The 6,552-nt window shown below is 34.6% G+C and overlaps 1 protein-coding gene and 1 long non-coding RNA gene across 2 annotated transcripts in view; one reads left to right on the top strand and one right to left on the bottom strand.

Annotated features, from left to right (window-relative positions):
• Window positions 1-6,552, bottom strand: part of LOC108300212 — a 93,795-nt gene that overhangs the window by 61,368 nt on the left and 25,875 nt on the right. The window lies entirely within an intron of this gene.
• The window catches only part of GPR149 (G protein-coupled receptor 149), a 91,672-nt gene that overhangs the window by 70,373 nt on the left and 14,747 nt on the right, over window positions 1-6,552 (top strand). The gene's annotated exons all lie outside the window — the stretch shown is intronic.

Below are 6,552 nucleotides of genomic sequence, written 5' to 3'. Positions count from 1 at the left end.
GATCACCTGAGGTCAGGAGTTCAAGACCAGCCTGGCCAACACAAGGAGACCCTGTCTCTAGTAAAAAAAAGAAAAAATTATCCCTGTAATTTTAGGACTGTAAGGAATCAAACAGATTGTCTATCTCTTGCTATTCAAAGTATGGTTCCTACACCAGCAACTTTAGCATCATCTAGCAACTTTTAGTAAGTACAGAATCTCAGGTTCAACTATAGACCCCTGAATCAAAATATGCATTTCTACAAAACAAGTTTTTAATTTAATGAAGTCCAGTTTATCAAATATCCTTTTATGGATCATGCTTTTTGTGTCAAGTCTAATAACTCCTTCCTAGCCTTAGATTTCAAATATTTTCTCCTATATTTTTCAAATAAAATGTTTAGTTTTACATTTTACATTTAAATTTATGATTCATTTTGAGTTAATTTTTGAATAAACTAGGAAACAGTTCTAGCTTCTTATTTTAATGTTTTTGCATGTGGATATCTAATTGCCCTAGCACTGTTAGTTGAAAAGACTAACTTTCCTCTATTGAATTGTTTTCATACCTTTGTAAAAAGTCAATTGGGTGTATTTGTGTGAGTCTACATTTGGATTCTCTCTTCTGTTCCATTTTCATATGTGTCTGTCCCTCTACCAACAATACAATCTTGATAATTTTAGCTATATTGAAACTAGTTAGCCTAATTCCTCCCATTATACAGTCAACTCTCCATATCTGTGGGTTTCTATATATTAATTCAGCCAACTTTGAATCAAAAATATTCAAATACAAAATTGTGCCTGTACTAAACATATACAGAATTTTTTCTTGTCAGTATTCCCTAAACAATATAGTAAACAGCTATTGACATAGCATTTATGTGATATTAGCTATTATAAGTCATCTAGAGATAATTTTAAAGTATATGGGAGGATGTGCACAGATTACATACAAATATGCCATTTTACATAAGGGACTTGAGTATCTGAAGATTTTACTATCCACAGGAGGTCCTGGAACCAATTCCTCATAGATACCAAAGATCAACTGTATTTATTTTTTCAAAATAATTTTACTATTCTGGTTCATGTGCCTTTTCATTTCAATTTTAGAATAATCTTGTCTATATATGCAAAAATATCTTGCTAGGATTTTGATAGGAATTATATTAAATGTATAGATCAATTTCTACAGAATTGGTATCTTTATTATCAAATCTTCCAGTCCATGAATACAACATGTCTCTTCATTTATTTAGATTGTCAACTTTTTAAAGTGTCATGTAGTTTCTAGTATGTACGTCCTATATGTTTCATAAGATTTGCACCTAAATATTTAAATGTTTTAGCAATAGCAAATGACACTACATTTTCAATTTTGATATCCATGTGTTCATTGCTAGTACAAAGAAGTACAAATGATTTTGTACATGTATGTTATATCCTGTGACCTTGCTTAGCTCAATTATTAGCTTCAGGATCTTTTGTCGATTCCTTGCTATTTTCTACATAAATCAACTATGTCATCTGCAAGTTGCAACAGTTTCATTTCTTCCTTCCTGGTCTGTACAATTTTTGTTTCCTTTTCATTTTTGAGACAGGATTTGGCTCTGTCACTGAGGCTGAGTACAGAGTCATGATTATGGCTCACGTTAGCCTCAAACCCCCAGGCTCAAGTGATCCTCCCATCTCAGCCTCCTCAGTAGCTGGGATTTACTCAGTAGCAGGCATGTACCACCATGCCTGGCTAAATTTTCTTATTTTTTGTACAGATAGAGGTGGAGGCTGCAGTGAGTTGTGAACATGCCACTGCACTCAGCTTGGGTGACAGCACAAGACCCAATCTCAAATAGTAAGTAAATAAATGAATAAATAAATAAATAAATAAATACTGAGGCAGCCTTGAATTTCTGAAAGAAACCCTGCTTGATCATTGTACATAATTCTTTTTATACATTACTGAATTCTATTTGCTAATATTTGTTAAGGATGCTTGCATCTATATTCATGAGTGATACAATCTATAGTTTTATTTTTGTACTATCTGTAGAGTTTTATTATTAGGTTAAAACAAGGTTTATGAAATAAATCTAGAAGTATTCCCTCGTCTTACATTTTCTGTCAGAGATTGTGCAGAATTTATATTAATCCTTACTTAAATATTCGCTAGATTTCTCCAGAGAAAACATGTGAGCCTGGAGAGATTTCTTTTTGAGGGTTCTGAAATTATGAATTCATTAATCGTTACAGGGTTATTCAAATTATCTATTTCATATTAGGTGCATTGTAGTAGTTTGTGTTTTTCAAGGAATCAATCTATTTCATTTAAGTTGTCAAGTTTAAATGTGTAAAGGTGTTTGTAGTACTCCCCAATGGTACTTTAAAAGGCTGTAGAGCCTGCAGTGACATCCTGTTTCATTCCTAATACTGGTATTCTGTGTCTTCTTCTTTTGTCAGTGTTGCTAGAGGTTTTTCAATATTATTAATCTGTTAAAAAACAAAACAACTTTTTGTTTCATTAATTTCCTTTTTGTTTTTCTGTATTCAATTTCATTGATTTCAGCGTTTTTCTATTTTCTTCTTTACATTTGCTTTCAGTCTATTTTGCTCTTCTTTTTCCAGATTATCAAGATGGGAGGCTAGACAATTGATTTAAGACTATTCTTCTTTTCTAATGCATGCATTTAGTGTTTTAAATTTCGCTCTCAGATCCTCCTTAGCACAAATTTCAATATGTTGTATTTTCATTTTTATTCACTTTAATTTTGTATTTCCCTCAAGAATCCCTTTCTGACTCTTAGATGATTTAGAAGTGTTTACTTTAGTTTTGAAGAGCTTGGAGGCTGTCCTGCTATCTTTTTGCTGTTTATTTCTACCTTATTTCTGTTGTAGACAAAGAACATACTGTTTAAAATTGTGTTTCTTTTAAATTCCCTGGGGTCTGTTTTATGTCCTAGATATGATCTATCCCAGTATATGGTTCATGGGCACTTGAAAATAATGTGTATTCTGTTGTTATTGGATGGAGCATCCTGTAAATAAAAATTTTCTATCTGTAACATTTTCTACAAATGTTGATTAGATCTTATTGATTAATGGTGCTCTTCTACATTCCTGCTGATTTTCTTTCTAGTTATCCTATTAATTGTTGAGAGAGACATGTTTAAGTCTCCAACTGTATTTGTAAATTTGACTATTTATCCTTTCAGTTCTATCAGTTTTGCTTTATATATTTAACACTTCTGTGGCTTGCTCTATACACATTTAGGATTGCTATGTCTTCTCAGTGAATTGATTGCTTTATTCTTATATAGTAATCCTTCCCATATCTGGTAACTTTCTGAAGTCTATTTTATCTGATATTAATATCGCTACTATTGTTTTTCATTTGATTGATGTTTGCATGATACATCTTCTTTCACTTTCAACCTGTTCATTATATTTGAAATGAGTTTCTTATAGAAAACATATAATTGAGTTGCGTTTTTAATCCATTCTGCCAATGTCTGGCTTTTAATTGGTTTATTTAGACCATAAGAATAAATTACTGCAGAGGAATCTACTATCTAATTCGGACATAAAGATTGTAGAAATCGTATTTTATTATCTACCTCTTACTAATCTCAATTACTGGCACTAGAGGCTAGGATTAGAAACCTTAAAAACATCTTGGATTCCTCTCTCTTACTCACCTTCCCATAATAACTAACATTTATGGAGTACTTACTATGTATAAGGCACTCCCCTAATCATTTCACATGCATTAACTCATTTAATCTTTATATTTCACAAATGAAACAACTAAGGCTTAGAGAAGTAAGGATTGTAGAGATAGTGACTCAGGTGTATGTGACTCCACAGAAGTTCTTCACCACTACCCTCCACAGCCTCTATAGTCTTGCCTTTGCAATACTTCTACAGTCCATTCCACATTTGCCATTTTTGCTACCTACTGAAGTTCACATCTAGCTTTTTCATTGCATATATGATTTTAAAAACTTTCTACGGGCTCTTCCTTCCACTACACTTCCTTTCTCCAATCCATTCTAGATCCTCAGTGGCATAGTGGAAAGGATTTGAAATGTGAGCTGAATTTAGATCACAGTTAATACTTTACCTTCCTATGTTACATGGGCAAGTTAGTTAATCTCTTCACTTTAAATTATATATATATATATATACACACACACATATATATATATATATATGTATATATAATACTTTAGATTCTGGGGCACATGTGCAGATTATGCAGAATTGTTGCATAGGTACATACATGGCAATGTGGTTTGCTGCCTCCATCTCCCTGACACCTGCATCTGGCATTTCTCCCCGTGTTATCCCTCCCTAATCTCCCTAACCACTGCTGTCCCTCCCCTAGTCCCCACCAACAGACCCCAGTATGTGATGCTCTCCTCCCTGCGTCCATGTGTTCTCGTGGTTCAACACCCACTTATGAGTGAGAACATGCAGTGTTTGGTTTTCCATTCTTGTGTCAGTTTGCTGAGAATGATGGTTTCCAGATTCATCCATGTCCCTACAAAGGACATGAACTCATCCTTTTTTACAGCTGCATTGTATTCCATGGTGTATATGTGCCTGAACATTTTCCTTGTTCAGTCTATCATGGATGGGCATTTGGGTTGGTTCCAGGTCTTTGCTATTGTAAACAGTGCCACAATGAACATACGTGTGCATGTATCTTTATAACAGAACGATCTATAATCCTTTGGCTATATAGCCAGTAATGGGATTGCTGGGTCAAATGGAATTTCTATTTCTAGATCCTTGAAGAATCACCACACTGTCTTCCACAACGGTTGCACTAATTTGCACTCCCAACAGTGTAAAAGCATTCCTATTTCTCCACATCCTCTCCAGCATCTGTTGTCTCCAGATTTTTTAATGATCACCATTCTAACTGGCGTGAGGTGGTATCTCAATGTGGTTTTGATTTGCATTTCTCTAATGACCAATGACCATGAGCATTTTTTCATGTTTATTGGCCTCATATATGTCTTCTTTTGAAAAGTGTCTGTTCATATCCTTCACCCACTTTTGAATGGGTTTCTTTTTTTCTTGTAAATCTGTTTTAGTTCTTTGTAGATTCTGAATATTAACCCTTTGTCAGATAGGTAAATTGCAAATTTTTTTTCCCATTCTGTTGGTTGCTGGTTCACTCTAATGATTGTTTCTTTTGCTGTACAGAAGCTCTAGAGTTTAATTACATCCCATTCATCTATTTTGGCTTTTGTTGCCAATGATTTTGGTGTTTTAGTCATGAAGTCCTTGCCTATACCTATGTCCTGAATGGCTTTGTCTAGGTTTTCTTCTAGGGTTTTTATGGTGTGTGGTCTTATGTTTAAGTCTTTAGTCCATCTGGAGTTAATTTTAGTGTAATGTGTCAAGAAGGGCTCCAGTTTCTGTTTTCTGCACATAGCCAGCCCGTTATCCCAACACCATTTATTAAACAGAGAATCCTTTTCCCATTGCTTGTTTTTGTTAGGTTTGTCAAAGATCAGATGGTTGTGGATATGTGATGCTGCCCCCGAGGCCTCTGTTCTGTTCCATTGGTCTATATCTGTTTTGGTACCAGTACCAAGCTGTTTTGATTACTGTAGCCTTGTAGTATAGTCTGAAGTCAGGTAGCGTGATGCCTCCAGCTTTGTTCTTTTTGCTTAGGATTGTTTTGACTATGTGGAATCTCTTCTGGATCCATATGAAGTTTAAGGTGGTTTTTTCCAATTCTGTGAAAAGGGTCATAGGTAGCTTGATGGGGATAGCATTGGATCTGTAAATTACTTTGGGCAGTATGGCCATTTTCACAATATTGATTCTTCCTAACCATGAGCATGGAATGTTTTTCCATCTGTTTATATCCTCTCTTATTTCCTTCAGCAGTGGTTCGTAGTTCTCCTTGTAGAGGTCCTTTACATCCTTTGGTAGTTGCATTCCTAGGTATTTTATTCTCTTTGTAGCAATTGTGAATGGGAGTTCATTCTTGATTTGGTTCTCTTTTAGTCTGAAAATCTATTTGATTTTCTCTGTTTTCTTTTTTATTAATCTGGCTAGCGGCCTATTTTGTTGATCTTTTCAAAAAACCAGCTCCTGGATTTACTGATTTTTTTTTAAGGGTTTTTGTGTCTCTATCTCCTTCAGTTCTCCTCTGATCTTGGTTATTTCTTGTCTTCTGCTAGCTTTTGAGTATTTTTTATCTTGCTCTTCTAGCACTTTCAATTTCAATGATAGGGTGTAGCAACAACCAGTACCAGCCACTCCAGAAATGTACCAAATGGTAAAGACCATCGACACAATGAAGAAACTGCATCAGCTAAGAGGCAAACAACCAGCTAGCATCAAAATGGCAGGATCAAATTCACACATAAGAATATTAAACTTAAATGTAAATGGGCTAAATGCCCCAATCAAAAGACATAGACTGGAAAATTAGATTAAAAGTCAAGACCCACTGGTGTGTAGTATTCAGGAAACCCATCTCACATGCAAGGACACACATAGGCTCAAAATAAAGGAATGGAGGAAGATTTACCAAGCAAATGGAGAGCAAAA

The sequence above is a fragment of the Cebus imitator genome, unplaced genomic scaffold, assembly GCF_001604975.1.
Source record: "Cebus imitator isolate Cc_AM_T3 unplaced genomic scaffold, Cebus_imitator-1.0 Scaffold25, whole genome shotgun sequence".
NCBI lineage: Eukaryota > Metazoa > Chordata > Mammalia > Primates > Cebidae > Cebus > Cebus imitator.
Note: the sequence above shows the minus strand (reverse complement) of the source record. Positions and strands in the feature narration are given on the sequence as shown.